Genomic DNA, 15,466 nt, shown 5'->3' with positions numbered 1-15,466 from the left:
GGATTGACAGATGTTTAAATTAATAGGCATATGTTCCCCCCCCCTGGGATTTTCCCCAACTATTCCATTCTCATTTCGGGTGAAAAAGTTCAAGCCCATTTTAAAACATCTGCATTTTAAAACACTTGTCAGGCCTGCAATTATATTCCTTTTAGAATTTTGGCCTGCCACACTTTCTCTTATTTCATTATGCTGTTCCATTAGTATAGTTGATGGGAGGGGGGGATAGACAGGAGTAGGATTGTGGAATGTATTGTTATCATTCTTTTCTAGAAGCCAAGGTCATCTTTTGTCTCGACACTTTTACACCTGACAGGAAGCAGCTGGATGGAGACGCCAGCGTGGAAGAAGAAGATTGGACCATGTGATGTATTGTGGGTGTGGGTACAAGATCATGAACTTTTAACTGGGTGGAATTCTGATGTCATTTCCAGAATTGGGATTAACACAGATGTGCTAAAATGTCTGCTTTATTAAATTGGAACTTTAAGGATCGTTTTGCCTTGGACTCTGATTTAATTCTACATGATACTTGGAACACTGACAACACTGCTGATAATTATGCTTCAAGTAACCTGGTAAGGAAAGCAGTAAGTAAGGACGGAGCCCCACCAATATTTTTAAATATGAAAAAAAACTCAATTTGAAGAAGATGAATGTAGCAGGCGAGCCACACTGACAATGAGTACAATTCAATTCTCTTTCAATTATAATGATACAGATAAACGGTATCTTCACCCAGGTTCCAGGAATATATTTGTCCAATGTGTAAAGAAAAGAGCAGCAATTTCTACAACATTATTCTTCCCCATTTCATTTAACAGATCCAGACTGACATTCACCCTTCCTAAAATCCCCCAACAATTCTAAAACAACATGGTGGAGTGCAGAGATGTTTTGATGGTGGTCCTAAGGAAATGGTCACAGCTTAAAAACTTAGCCAGATCAGACAATGGGCCATCTTACTCCAGCCTCTTCTTTCCCATTGCAGGCTTCTGGAGTTGTCCCAAGGCGAAGGTAGAAGGCAAGGAACGCTCCAATTAAAACATATTCTTCTGCTGGAGGTCCGCTGCAATGATTTGGAAGTTTTCTCTGAGATGCTTCTAAGTTAGGTAACTCAGAAAAAGCACTTAATCCTTAAGGATTGACCAGCCTCTCCATCTTGAAGCTCTTCAACTTTAGAGACCTCCAACTTGATGGTCTTCATTATGTGTTGAGGTAATGGTACCTATAGATCAGTTATGATTCTGTTGAACAAATGCACTATTGTGATTACCTTAAAACTTCTAAACCTGCTTTTTCCAAAAGGCAGCTGGACTTTCTTGGTCAGTAAGAACTGAAGAAGTGGAACATTTTCAAAGAAAAAAACAACAAGAAAGTCCATCCCTGACCCAGATAATTGAGAATCTCCATAGACATCCTGAAACTCATTTTATTCAGCATCATTATATGAATCTTCATCTTCATTATATGAATCTTCACTTACACACACTTGTTATTCTCTCACTAATATTAACCCAGATGGTTATTTTTATGCTGTCTTCTGTGGAAGGTATTGTTGATTGTTTTGGCTGCCTTTTTGTTCTTTTTCAAGATCTATTACATATTTTTCAAAATACAGCAAGTAGAACTGGACATCACCATAGTCCACAGACTGGAGAAATCATAGTTTTATATGTGGTTATTCAATCTTGGGAAATTTATTTTTAATTCTCTGACAGAAATTTGCTATTTTTCACCTCAGTTTTTACTGAGTTCTCCATATTTTTGTTTTATTTTGTACTCTTTGTAGAAGTTTTGCTACTTCACTTTAATACAAATGAGATTATTAAAGTAATGTACAATAAGGCACAGGAGCAGAATCAGCTCATGGTTTATGTTGCTTAAATTTACCAGAACAATTACTCTCTATTTGGAGGGGAAGAGATTGGAGTAATGAAATAAAACTCCAATTTACCTGACTCCAGCTGTTGTGGCCTGCCAGCAGAGCAGGCAGCAGACTCAGACAGTGAGGAGGTTGGGGAAGAACATGGGCCAGTCCTGGAGTCTGGGGAAGGCTCTGATGAGGGCTCTGTGTCGGAGGCAGAGAGGGGGCCAGAGTCGTATGCCAGTTATCAGCTGCCTTTGGAGTCAGACATCAGTGGGGCAGAAGAACAGCTGGAGCGTGTTCCCAGTGTGCACATGTGCAGAGTTGCCAGATGAAGGGAACAACTAAAGAACAGGGGTCGACTTGGGAGTAAGGCTGTAGGTGGAAGATGAGTGACCCCTCCCAGAGAAAATAAAAGAGGAGCGAAAGGGGAGTGGAGTTTTCAGGAGACAATTAGTTCACTTAATTGGTTCATGACTCTCTGAGACTCCTTGCCAGGTTTTGCAGATATTGGCCTCGCAGCTCTCCAAGCCAGATAAGGTCTGTGACTGTAAATACTCCCTTGAAAGACTTTGCTGGATGTGAATGAGCAGAATTCACAGTAAATTAATAAAAGGTTTTTTGGTTGGGACAAGGAGTCTGCTTTATGCTCTTGAGAAGCCTAGGTCAGAATACCTGCTACCAGTCTGGACTGTCCAAGGAATGCTCTCACATACCATTTTTTTCCACTGAAAAAAGAACAGGTACTTGTGAGAATGCGGCGTTTAGCTATCACAGTAAACATTGATCTACTCTTCTTTCTTGTAATGATTTCTTCACATTTCACAAGGATAAGAGCTTTCTAAACTTTGCAAAGTAACTCATGGACATTGCTCGGGCAGTTATAAATATTTACTCAAACTTCGTATAAAAACCAAACCCCTCAATTTTGCCCTGAGAATCCATTTCTGCTTAATAGTGATATCTAGAAAGAAGCTAAGTTACACTTCTTTTTTAAAAACCCCATGAACTGATGCTAACATGCAAGTTTAAAGTTTGCAGCACTTCTCCCCCCCCACTTAAAAATAACCATGCAGGGTTTTTGGGGGGGTCAAAAGCCAACTGCTCAGTTTCTCTCCAGATTAAAGAAAGAGACTGCCTTATTAATGTTTAAAGGGGCAGCTGGCAAAGCACTGTTTTTAGAGCAGATTAACCCATTTTACACAAAACGCAGCTCCTTTCCACTCTCAAAGCAAATCTGATTTCTCTAATAAGGAGCCAAGAATAAAATTTAGTGCACATCACAGAAATAATGTTACTTCACATCTTTTTGTGAAATGGTCAGCTTCAACACAAACCGTGGAGCTGAAACTTTCGGATTCAAGACAATTTTTTTGTCTCCCTTTCACTTTAAAGACAGTCTATTTGAAAGTTGATGTGGTGAAAGTTACTCAGGTAAAGAGTTAATGCTTCAAAGACAAATAATCCTGTTGAAGACAAATATCGAATCGTATCTCAGTGGAGGGAGCAACACTAGGTAGAAGCAGGTACCAGTTCAAAAGGGGAGCAACGTCTGTCTTCCCACTGAGGAATCAGTGATGAGAAGGTAAAGCCAGCCTTTTCTCTTTCCACCTGCCCTACTTTTAATAGCATTTCATCCGCATATTTTAAAAGGAAATAATATTTGCCAAACCACGGGGTTTCATTGTGAGATGACCCCCGTGGGATTATGTTGCATCGCTTTAAATTGCAGAATAACATTGCAATGTTACCTATTACCTAAATTGGACATGACCAAGTTAGAATCTTTATCCCAAAGGTGATTTTTGAAAAAAGGCAACTGGACTTTGTTTCTGCTTGAAGACATTTTGCTCCTCATTCAAGCAGCTTCTTCAGTTCTGACAATCCAAGGAGCTTCTTCAGAACTGAAATTTGATCTTCAGAACTGAAGAAGCTTCTTGAATGAAAAGCAAAATGTCTTCAAGGAAAAACAAAGTCCAGTTGTCTTTTGAAAAAGAACTTTTGGGGCAACTATGACCTGGATGACTGAGAATCTCCATAGTCTCCATTTAGAGACTTTATCTTCTCAATTGGTCATTTCCAATTGTGTAATACACAGATTTTTTTTGACGTTCGTCCATCGTGTTCAAAGAGGACTTTTTGGTCGTGGGCTGTCCATGATGTGTCCGCAGGTGGCTGGTAAGGCCTATCCGGACATGAAACATTCTGCCACATGTCAGGCAGACATGTGTGGGCACCATTACTGCAGCATATGCAGCTCTGGCTTTGCAGAATGCTTGCTTCTCTTGTGCAATGGTTGTTCTTCTGTCTCCAGATGTCTGGCAGCCTTGGTGGATCAGCGTTCACCAAGTCGATCAATCTTGTGCCAGGGTTTCCCAGGAGGTGATGTCGATACCCATGGACTTGGAGGAGGCATTCAACATGTCTTTGTAAATATACAGATACTATCTTTTAGTACCTGCCTCAACATGTACATCAGTTGTGGATTTCTACCTGCAAAAGACCAAATTTCAAAGCTAAGGAACATTACACCTACAGTACATTCAGCTCCATCTCTTACGTCCATCACACAGAGTCTAATACAGCACAAAACCCTTTTTTTCTTTATCAGGATTCATCAATAAAAAAGACCACATATATATATATATATCTGTATATGTTTCACTTCTTTCCATCATTAGCCAAGTTTTGGTATTCTCATTATCCACTGATTTCCTTATACCCATTGTCACAGACAGTCTATTCTTCCCAGCAGCAATATTCTCATTTCCCCTGCTTTACATATCCTGCCAGAAATAAATGAATTAACCTCACAATGTGACTTCGTAATATGATTATGTGGCCATAAAAAAAAGGAGACTCGTCTAAAAAAGCAACAGCATTGTAACATACTCATACAAACCACATTCAGACATTTCTGGGAACTGCAGATAAAATTAATAGCATGTTAACGTTTAATGGACATGCCAGATTTCCATTGTAATATGCTAACCCTCTTTGAAAATATATACGGTTCGCCTCCAGACGCAAATTCAGATGCTGAACAAATTCTAATGGGGCTTCTTTAGCAATGAAAAGTGAATGAGACCCCCATTTTTTAAAAGAAGCAATTCTGAACAGCAGTGGCCTATCAGTTCTGACAAGATGCTAACACCTGCCCCATAATTTTGCACTAAATGTAGTATCACAGCTTCTTCCTTGTCAGGCAATTGCCAAAGGGAAGAGGAGTCATTCCAGAGGTCTATTTAAATACAAATTTAGAAGAGGCCAATAGACCAAGTAGAGGTATGCTCAACTGGATTATGATCTATACATTTCTGTAAAGAGATGATGATAGAATAGAGTAGAGTAGAGTAGAATAGAATAGAAATATGGAATAGGAAAGGATAGAGTAGAGTAGATAGAGTAGAATAGAATAGAATAGAAATATGGAATAGGAAATGATAGAGTAGAATAGAGCAGAGCAGAGCAGCGTAGAGTAGAGTAGAGTAGAATAGAACAGAATAGAATAGAAATATGGAATAGGAAATGATAGAGTAGAATAGAGCAGAGCAGCGTAGAGTAGAATAGAATAGAATAGAATAGAATAACAGTGTTGGAAGGGACCTTGGAAGTCTTCTAATCCAACACCCTGCTTAGGCAGGAAACCCTATGCCACTTCAGATCCAACTTCTTAAAAACTTCCAGTGTTGGAGCATTCACAACTTCTGGAGGCAAGTCATTCCATTGATTAATTGTTCTAACTGTCAGGAAATTCCTCCTTTGTTCTAGGTTGCTTCTCTCCTTGATTAGTTTCCATCCTTTGCTTCTTGTCCTGCCTTTTGGTGCTTTGAAGAATAGCTTGACTCCCTCTTTTTTGTGGCAGCCCCTGAGATATTGGAACACTGCTATCGTGTCTCCCCTAGTCCTTCTTTTCATTAAACTAGACATACCCAGTTCCTGCAACTGTTCTTCATATATTTTAGCCTCCAGTCCCCTAATCATCTTTGTTGCTCTTCTTTCTAGAATCTAGAATCTCCACATCTTTTTTATATCGTGGCGACCAAAATTGAATACAGTATTCCAAGTGTGGAATATTCCACATGATGATGATGATGATGATGATGATGATGATGATGATGATGATGATGATGATGATGATGATGATGATGATGATGATTATTATTATTATTATTATTATTATTATTATTATTATTATTATTATTATTATTATTATTATTTGTGCCCAACTTATGGTGATTATATGGACTAGGCTGTCACATTAGCTAGCCACATGGAATATCAGAGGAATGAGTCAGGGTAAATTAGATATTGTCAAATAGGAGACAATCAGGTTGGAAATGCATCTTTTTGGTGCCAGTGAGCTACACTGGTGAGACAATGGCCTTTTCCAGTCTGAGGACTTTGCTGTCTCTTGTTCAGGATATGATGCAAATGATGAGAGGTGTTTACTGTAAGCAAGAAACATGCTAGAGTAGTGGAAACCTTCTCATCTGCCAGTGACCAAATTATGATCAACATAATTCATAAAGAGGTAAACTCGGGAGCTAAACTAAGCCTAAAGGCAAACTTGGGCAAAGCATTTCAAAGGTCTGTAAGCCCTGTGGATTGCACACTTGGAAGAATTTTCTTCTCAATATTAGTTTTTTGTACCTTCACTGGTCTCATTTTGCAACTCTTCCTTGAAAACCTTTCTTGTACGCTTGAGATAGCTTGCACTGCACTAACGGGTCCCCTCCTGCCACTTTTCCAAACCTGGGTTTAATCTGATCTTCCTCTTAACTCGTTGACCCGTGAGGTCAACAGACTTATTGTCAGCGTCATCTTCTTTATTTTAGTTTTGACCTTCATCACTTTCTCTTGTGTGATGAGATTTTTAATAAATGCTTGATGGACATATCCAGAATCAGAGCTTCATCCAGACATAACTTGGCCTCTGCATAATCTTCAGATGAAATACAAGAGAGAGCTGACTTGCTGAAAGAGATCTAAAGGGCTACTTACATGTCTCATGGGAAGGTTAAGTTCCATGGTCTCTGAAATAGCAGCTCCTAGCCACCCCAGCAAACATGGTCAATGAAAAACCTAGAAGTTGTGGCTTTGCAACCCATGAAAGGCCACAGGGGAAATTATTGAGTGTGGAAAACAATCTCTAGAAAGCCTTTTGTGTCTATCAAGAAAGATTTAGAGAGATTAGCAGCTCTCTGAAATTATAGGTCACACCATAAATAGCATTGGAAGGTGAGATCACTTTAGAGAGAGGAGGGGGAGGAGGAGGAAAATAGTGTGGTGATAATGTAAGAAATAATGTGGCCTTTGAGAACAACATGAAAAATAATGAAATGGAACCAGTTCCTTGTGTAAATGTGTGTACCATTAAAAAGTTTCCTCAAAATTTCTTGGAGGTTCTTAAAACTCCAGTGGGGAAAAATCTCCACAGAACCATATGAGAAAAAGTCTATACAATACAGACATCTGCTTGACTTACAGATCATGGCTTCCCAGGATAATCCACATAGTTCCCTGTTCTGAACCCCCCCCCTTCATACACCAAAGCACGCCGAGACAAAGATACTTCAAGGATTTATTAACACACAGACTAGACCTTGGCAGCAATCCAGCACAGACCAGACCTTGGCAGCAATCCAGCACAGACTAACCTTGGCAGCAATCCAGCCTGCCAAGCTAGCCACAATAGCTTCTCCAGCTCTAGTAAATACATTGATTCCTGCGACGAGCTTGTGGAAAGCCATTCCTTTTATAGTCGTGAGAGGAGCCTAATTACCACCAGCTGCGTTCAATTATCTCCTGTAACTGCGTAACTGTTCTTTATGCCTATTAGCCCTCTGTTGCCAGGCATCCAGGACCAATTCCCTTGTCTCCTCTCCACTGCTCCAATGCATGACGTCAGGATCACACTCCCTCGTCCCCTCCCCTTTGCTCCAAGGCTCAGGCACCTCCTGGTGGCCAACCAGCTTCTCTGCGCCGTGCTCAGAGTCAGAACCCTGTCCAGGGTCCTCCACATCCTCCAGAGCCGCCTCATAGGGCACCTCACTGTCGGAGTCTGGTGGCAGCTCCAATGGCTCCTGCTGGGCTACAACAGTTCCCCTTGTCCAGATCTAATTGCAATCTGTAAATGCATTTACATGGACTTCTGTTTGACAATAAGACTTCCTTAAATGCTGGGCATCCATAAAGATTTAAAAAATGGAAAATATTTTCATCTCGAGGTTGAAATGGGAAGTCCTAATTCACACAAAATATTCCTGACCCATTGCTGTATCTTTGACCTGGCAATGAAACAGCAGTTGCAATGCACTGACTCACAACTGTTGAAACCCACTATAAAACAGCTACGGGACACCCACTGATGCGTCTTCCTGTGCTAAGAACTGTTTGCTTTCCCACCAATTTCTCCTGCCCGTAGAATTTTGAGCGGAGTTAATAGATCCCTCATTATGCTTAAAGCATGCCTGTGATTATTTACTGAGTTAATTAATGATCTATATTCAAAAAGCAAGTGAGGCCATATTGGGCAATTGAAGGGTTGAAAGTCTGCATTGAAACACATCTGGTCATAATTAAGATTTACTACAGAACTCCATTTTGCTAAAGATTAATTACCAGCAGCTAAATGAATATCATCACTGTTGATTGGCATGTATGCTGTGAACAATTCAATCCAGGGAGTGTTATTTATATTCCTCTGCCTTGTTTTGAATAAAGATGCTGTTTTGAAGCAAGATTTACAGGTAGCTCGTGAAATGCCCACCAAATGGCAAGAAGGAAAATATAAGCATCAAAGGGAGTGTGTCTCAAATTTAACTTTCCTTTTCTTTTCTTTATTAGCCTTCATTCCCTACTTCTACTTTGCCCTGTGGAACCAATCTGGGTTGGTTCATGGGCTTATTTACATTGTCTCCAAATCTTTTTATTCAATTTCTAATCTTTAGCTTCATCTGAGCCATAGATCCCCTTGACTCTTTTCTTAAATAGATTGCTCCAAAAGTGTCTGGGATGAAGGGAAGGGATGAGCCATAGCTTGACTTAGGAGGCAACATCTGGATGATGTCTTCAAGTTGGTCATAGCCAAAATAGTCCCTGATGAACTTCCTCCAGGCAAGGAGAGCTAGAAGGAAGTCTTCTTGCTGAGATTAAAAAGTTGGAACACAGAAGGAAAGGTGAAAGAAGTTAGAAGAAGAAGAAAGTATTGCTATTTGTATGTAAAAGATGAATATTATTTATGACTATAAGCATACTGGTATAATTTATATGACTACAAATAAGTTAATAATAACTATAATCATTGTTATAAGTACTATGTATATTATTAGTATTGCCATTAGTAGACATGTTTTTTTTTTTTGATAAAATGAAGTGCCTGGACATACATACAGTACGTACGTACGTACGTACGTACGTACGTACATACATACATACATACATACATACATACATACATACATACATACATACCAGAGGTGGGTTGCTCCTGGTTGGCCCAGTTTGGCTGAACTGATAGTAGAATTCAGGCCTAGGTTCACTCCTGGTTCTGTGAACCAGGCCTGCCATGCCACCCTGACCGGTTCCCTCTCCGCCACTGGGGTGCTGCCATTTTGATTTTTAGTGATTGCGCATGCACAGTTGACTGTAAATTGTTCTGCGCATGAACGAAGAACAATTTACATTGAACAGTGCACATATGGATGTGCAGCGTGTGTCTGGCACGTGCGGGGGTTGCGAATTGGTAGTAAAACCGGCAGCAACTCACCCCTGATACATATATACATGCATATATGAAGGCAGCGCCTTCATAGACCATGTGATGCCAGTGGAACTGATGCCATTCAACCAGTTATGTAAATGAATTCTTGTTAAAAAAGAAAGGAAAAAAAACCCAGAGAAGATGGGAAGAAAAAAGAAATCAGAAACTAAACAGTAGGAAGACTGAATAGGAGCCTCATTTTGTTTAAATATAAAATTAACTTGGAATTTGTCAGCTGGTTTGCACTGAATTTCCGTATACGGTCTATTAGATTTTTCTAGTTCTTGTTCAAAGATCTTCTCACATGTCAGCAGTCCTTGGCTTACAACCAACCACAATGGGGACCAGAATTTCCATTACTAAGCAAGATAGTTGTTAAGTGGGTTATGCCAAATTTTATGCATCCCCCCTGCTATGGTTGTTAAGCAAAGCACTGCAAATGTTCAGTAAATTCTGCAGTTCTTAAGTGAATCTGTCTTCCTCCACTGACTTTGCTTATCAGGCGTGAGATGGGAAGTTCACAAGTGGTGATTACATGACATCAGAATCCTGCCACTGCCATAAATCCATGTCCATTGCTAAGCTCTTGGATTTGATTATGTGACTTAAATAAAGGTAAAGGTTCCCCTCGCACATATGTGCTAGTCATTCTCGACTCTAGGGGGCGTTGCTCATCTCAGTTTCAAAGCTGAAGAGCCAGCGCTGTCCAAAGACGTCTCCGTGGTCATGTGGCCAGAATGACTAAACACCAAAGGCACACAGAATGCTGTTACCTTCCCACCAAAGGCGGTTCCTATTTTTCTACTTGCATTTTTACATGCTTTCGAACTGCTAGGTTGGCAGAAGCTGGGACAAGTAACAGGAGCTCACTCCATTACACAGAACTGCCAACCTTTCTGATCTTAGCCACTGAGCCACCGTGTCCCTTATTATATGACCTAGGATGCTGCAATAGCCATAACTATGAGGACTGATCATAAATCACTTTTTTCACTGCTGTTGCAATTTCGAACAGCCACTAAACAAATGGTTGTAAGTGGAGGAGTACTTGGATGTTCTCCTTCACTGCACAATGTTCTTGCAACTTTTTTTTTTCTTTGCCCTTGATTAAAAAAGAGACAAAATGAGTCTCTGGGCCTTATTAGCTATGCTAATTGAGAGAAGCACTTGTGAATCTTGAACTCCTACAGATTTCCACATAGAATCTGGATTATACTCTAGGTAGAACTTAATGGGCTGGAACACAGCTATTTCAGGGATCACTTTATATTCCTCATCTGTGGAAGCCATTGATGGACCAAGAAGATGCTGAAGAGAACATTTCACGTTATCTGAAAAAGTTTTACAGCTCTCTTAAATAGCCTCCTTGAGAATTATGGCACTAAAATCAGCAATTAGGGTGGTGCACCAATTTGGATTGGATTCTAAAAAGGCACTTCACAGCACATATCTCTGCCCATATAACTCTATAACACCTGTCCATAACTTCTTAAACTCTTAGCTGTAGCTGTTTGTTAAATGTGGTGAATATGTCTTTCAACTTTATTTACTTTTTCATCTCTTGACTTCCGTCAAAATGGTTGAGTGCAACAGCCTCCCAACTCTCCAGCAACAAACCTAGGTTGTGCTGAAGCTGTCCACGGTTAAAGCTGGCCTCAGCCTAAAGGTTAATATATTTTAAACCTGTTCAACAGCAATAAATGTTCTTTTTTCCCCCGTTTGGTTTTCTGGGACAATTCAGAAGAATGATTTGCCCCTGGTAGGTTTTGAGGTCTCTTATCATCACTAGGTTTTGTGGAGTGTCACAAGAGTTTTCATAGCAATTTGGTAAGCTTGGTCTGTTCTAGAAAGGGCCACTCACTACTGAAGTGACCTGTGAGTGAGGACTGAAGTGATTCTGTGGGTGAGAACTGTTACCACCTAAATATATTCAGAGGCAACAAGATGGCACAGGATGATATGATATGCAGCTACAGACAGGGGTGGGATTCAGCCGGTTTGGAATGGTTTGGGCAAACCGGTAACTCCAATGATCAGCTGGGGAGTGAACCGGTTCACTCTGACGATCAGGTTGGCCCATCCACCCACCCCTGCACTTTACTTACCTATATCCTCTCAGCTGATTTGCGTGGCAGAGTGGATTGCCACACCTCAGTTGTGTTACTCCCCTAAGTAATGTGGAAGGTAAGTTTTGTTAAAACTGCTGTTGCACACACACACAAAACACATGATCACCGAACTGGTTGTTAAATTGGCTACAGAGACAGATGCTAGAACCAACCCCAAGGCCTTTCTAGCCTTCCCACCTCAACTACATGCATACATAAAAAAATGTCAGCAATAACTTTCCACCTAAGAATATGCCATCAACCTTAAGCATAAAGGAATAAACCTGGTCTTATTAAATATGTTGAGAACGGAGGGATTAAAGCTCAAGGCAATGTCAACCACCTCAGAAGAGATTTAATAGGAAGGGAGTTTAAGGACGTGTTGAACCTCCTTGGCTTCTTACTTAGGTCAAGATGGGGAACCTACCACACCATCCACACACACATCAGTATTTGCCATATAAGAAAGCCAAGGAGCAATATTTTCTTCTGGTGGACCCAGAAGCTGCAGAGATATCAGCAAATCTGCAAAGTACTGAAGATAAATAGCCTTTGTTTGTTGCTTCAAAGAGGTCCCAGGCTTTGTTCTCTGTCAAGTGGGAACTGCTCCTCAAGGGCTGTGAGAAAGGATTAAGTGTGCCATGCGGTTATCCTTCCTTGGTCAGGTTAAATCTCCCTCCTCCGTAAAATGGAGGACCACTTAGACAATATTTGGAACATTATCACACGTCTCAGCAATGTGGGCAAGAGAATGAATCGTGATGGAGATGCCATTTTTAGTAGAATCCCTTGCTGGCCTTGTAGTTCAGTTGTGTTTTTGTAAACACTCTAGGCCAGAGGTGAGTTCCTACTGGTTTGCACTGGTTTGGCCGAGTAGATAGTAACTCGGCCGGCCACGCCCCCGAACTGGTTCTATCTTTTTTTTTGTTTCTGCACATGCACAGAAACATTTTTTACTACTACGCAGGCACACATAGCACACATCAAGCATGCACAAAGCGCGTCTCTGAGTGAACCAGCAGTAGAAGAAGCCGGAACCCACCCCTGCGCTAGGCTTAATGGTCTTCTGCCCATATTCCCAGTTTCTGATGGCAAATGGGCTTCACTTAACTTGCTTCACAGAATCAGACATTACACTGTAAGTTTTTGGGTGTTCCATGACTGGAAGCATTTAAAAAGACACCTTTGCCTGAAATGTTACATAGTCTCCTCCTTGAGTTGGACTAGAAGGCCTCCAAGATTCCTTCCAACTCTGTAATACTACAGTTTGAAGTTCTTTCCTGCTGCAGAAATAGGAGATCTGGAGAGTGAATCCAAGCAAGTCTTGGGGTCTTGATTTTTCCAGTCTTGCTAATGTCCTTGGGAGTGCTAATGGGCATCATTGCAAGTGAAAGTCCTAGAGCACTTCAGTGGAAACCTCTGAATGAGTTGAGTGCCTCTGAAAGGCTTCATCCTTCCCAAATTGCCTTGATGAATTGACCGTGGGTCAAGATGAATTCCGATAGTTACTGAAAAGAGGCTTCATAAAACATACTCCATGGAAGGATGGCATTACCGCTTGTCACTTTCACGCTTAGAATGGAGGCTCCACTGTCTTGCTGTGTTGATAGATTTCTCTTCCCCTGCCTCTCAAACTCCCTGCCTATCTATAGAGCCCCCCATTTTAAAACATCTGAAACTTCTCAGTGTGTTAGCAAATCTTAAAATAAATGTAAGAGGGAATTAAAAGATAAGGGGAGCTCGCCAAAACCCAAACCTATAATGGAAAAGACTTTTTTTTAAAAAAAACAACAGCATAATGTTGCTATTATAATTACAGATTATGCTCAGTTGCCAGAGCACTACCATAGTGTTAAGAATTATGCACAGCTTTAATAAAATAAAGAGCTTTAAATAAGTGAGGCCCAGCTCAGAAAGAAAGATAAAAGTTGTGGGAAAATAACAATCTCAGAATCCTGGGGTACATTTTGTAAAAGATAAAAGTGGGAAGGAGGGGTTGATTTGTTCCCCAAACTACCCCTGAATACAAATAGTTTGTAACAACAGGAGCCTGGTTGTAGCTTATATTTTGCTATTGATTCCAAAGTTCATCTAACTACAGGGGGATTTTTAAAGATGCTCTTAAAATATATTAACCACATTCTTCACTTCCCCAAAGATCAAACTGTGAATAAGTTTCATAAGTTTCATTATTCTAATTATTAGGGTTGGCGTTTCTTTTTTAATAAAAACTCTGTTTTATGCACAAAATTTGCTTTTTTAAAAAAATACATATTCACCTAACTCAGGGGTCGGCAACCTTAAACATTCAAAGAGCCATTTGGACCCATTTCCCACTGAAAAGAAAGCACTGGGAGCCACAAAACCCTTCTCGTGACTGACTATTTCCTGAGTGCCCACAAAATTTGCACCCCTAACCTTTTAGGGAAAAAAAAACCCAGGGGTGTTCAAACTTGACAGCATTAAGACTTGTGGACTTCACCTCCCAGAATTCCTCCTCTCGCTCTTCATGTTGATGATGTGCGGACGGGCGGGGGGAGGGAGCTGGAACCGGTTCTAAAGGGCACTGTAGATTTGTGGAACCTCTTCTATAGAAGAGGTTAGAACTGGCAGGAACCCACCCCTGCCCTTGACCTAACTTCTAGGACAGTGGCATAAGGACGCATTAGGATTTTTTTTTTAAATACTCTGCTTTATACTATCTGGAGGGCCGCCAAAGTTATGATGCAGCGCTCAGCAAAACCACACTTAACAAATGTGTACCACACTTCTGAAGTGTGCTTTCATTTGCAGCATGCCATACATGCCAAAGGTACAGCCTGTTGGATAGTTGGAATTAATTGGTAAGTTGTTTTAAAATTGTCAATCAATCCTCTTTTAAACACATTTGAGTCCTATATTACTTTTCTCTCCTTTGTCCCCAGGATGACTGTTCACCTGAATTATTCTTCAACAAATACTTTCTTTGCCCCCAGGCTGAGATTTTTATCTGGATAATGTTCACTGCAGTTTTACAAGGGATGTGACCTTATTTCTATAATTTTATTCTAAGGTGGGTTTGGAGACAATTTTCTTTTTCTGTGTCAGTATATTATTGAAGTTCAACTTCTGGGCAGAAAGCTCATCTTACATTATATTTGGTAAAACTCCTAGAACAATTTAGAGCTGCCACTTAAAGTATTGCCAATAAGCATATTAGAGGATTCTTGTCAAATCTGTAATTTGGATTCATACCTATCACACATAAACGATATGGTGAAAAAACCTTGAATCTCTTTTCTTTATCAAATAATAAAAATAATAATACTATTGTCATAACAGAGGAGAATATTTGTAGCTTGGGGTTGAAAAGACGGGTCCTTGATGCTCTCTGAGCTTGGTTGTTCTCTCAGACATTTCATTACCCATCTGGGTAACATCATCAGTGCAATATTGCACTTTTTTAAAAAAAACATCAATTTTTATACTACTACAAATGAATGTGTTATTATTGTGCACTTTCCTAATCAGGGAGTGTTAAAAATAGATGGAGTGCTTAGCTGAGAGACCCCCCTAATCTTAATCCCTTCAAAACTTTCAACGTCTTAAAACTCTCCATCATGAATAAAGTTTCCATTTTCTGAAATTTTAAATAACTTGTTTTGTTCTGCTGTCCTAAATACATCCCATGCCACAGGCTGGAAGGAAGAGTTAATTGAAATGCAACCCTCCATGACCAAGGTGAAT

The sequence above is a fragment of the Thamnophis sirtalis genome, unplaced genomic scaffold (assembly GCF_051295495.1).
Source record: "Thamnophis sirtalis isolate CommonGarterSnake01/CBP01778 unplaced genomic scaffold, rThaSir2_p1.2 scaffold_15, whole genome shotgun sequence".
Taxonomy (NCBI): Eukaryota; Metazoa; Chordata; class Lepidosauria; order Squamata; family Natricidae; genus Thamnophis; species Thamnophis sirtalis.
This window is presented reverse-complemented; position numbering follows the sequence as displayed.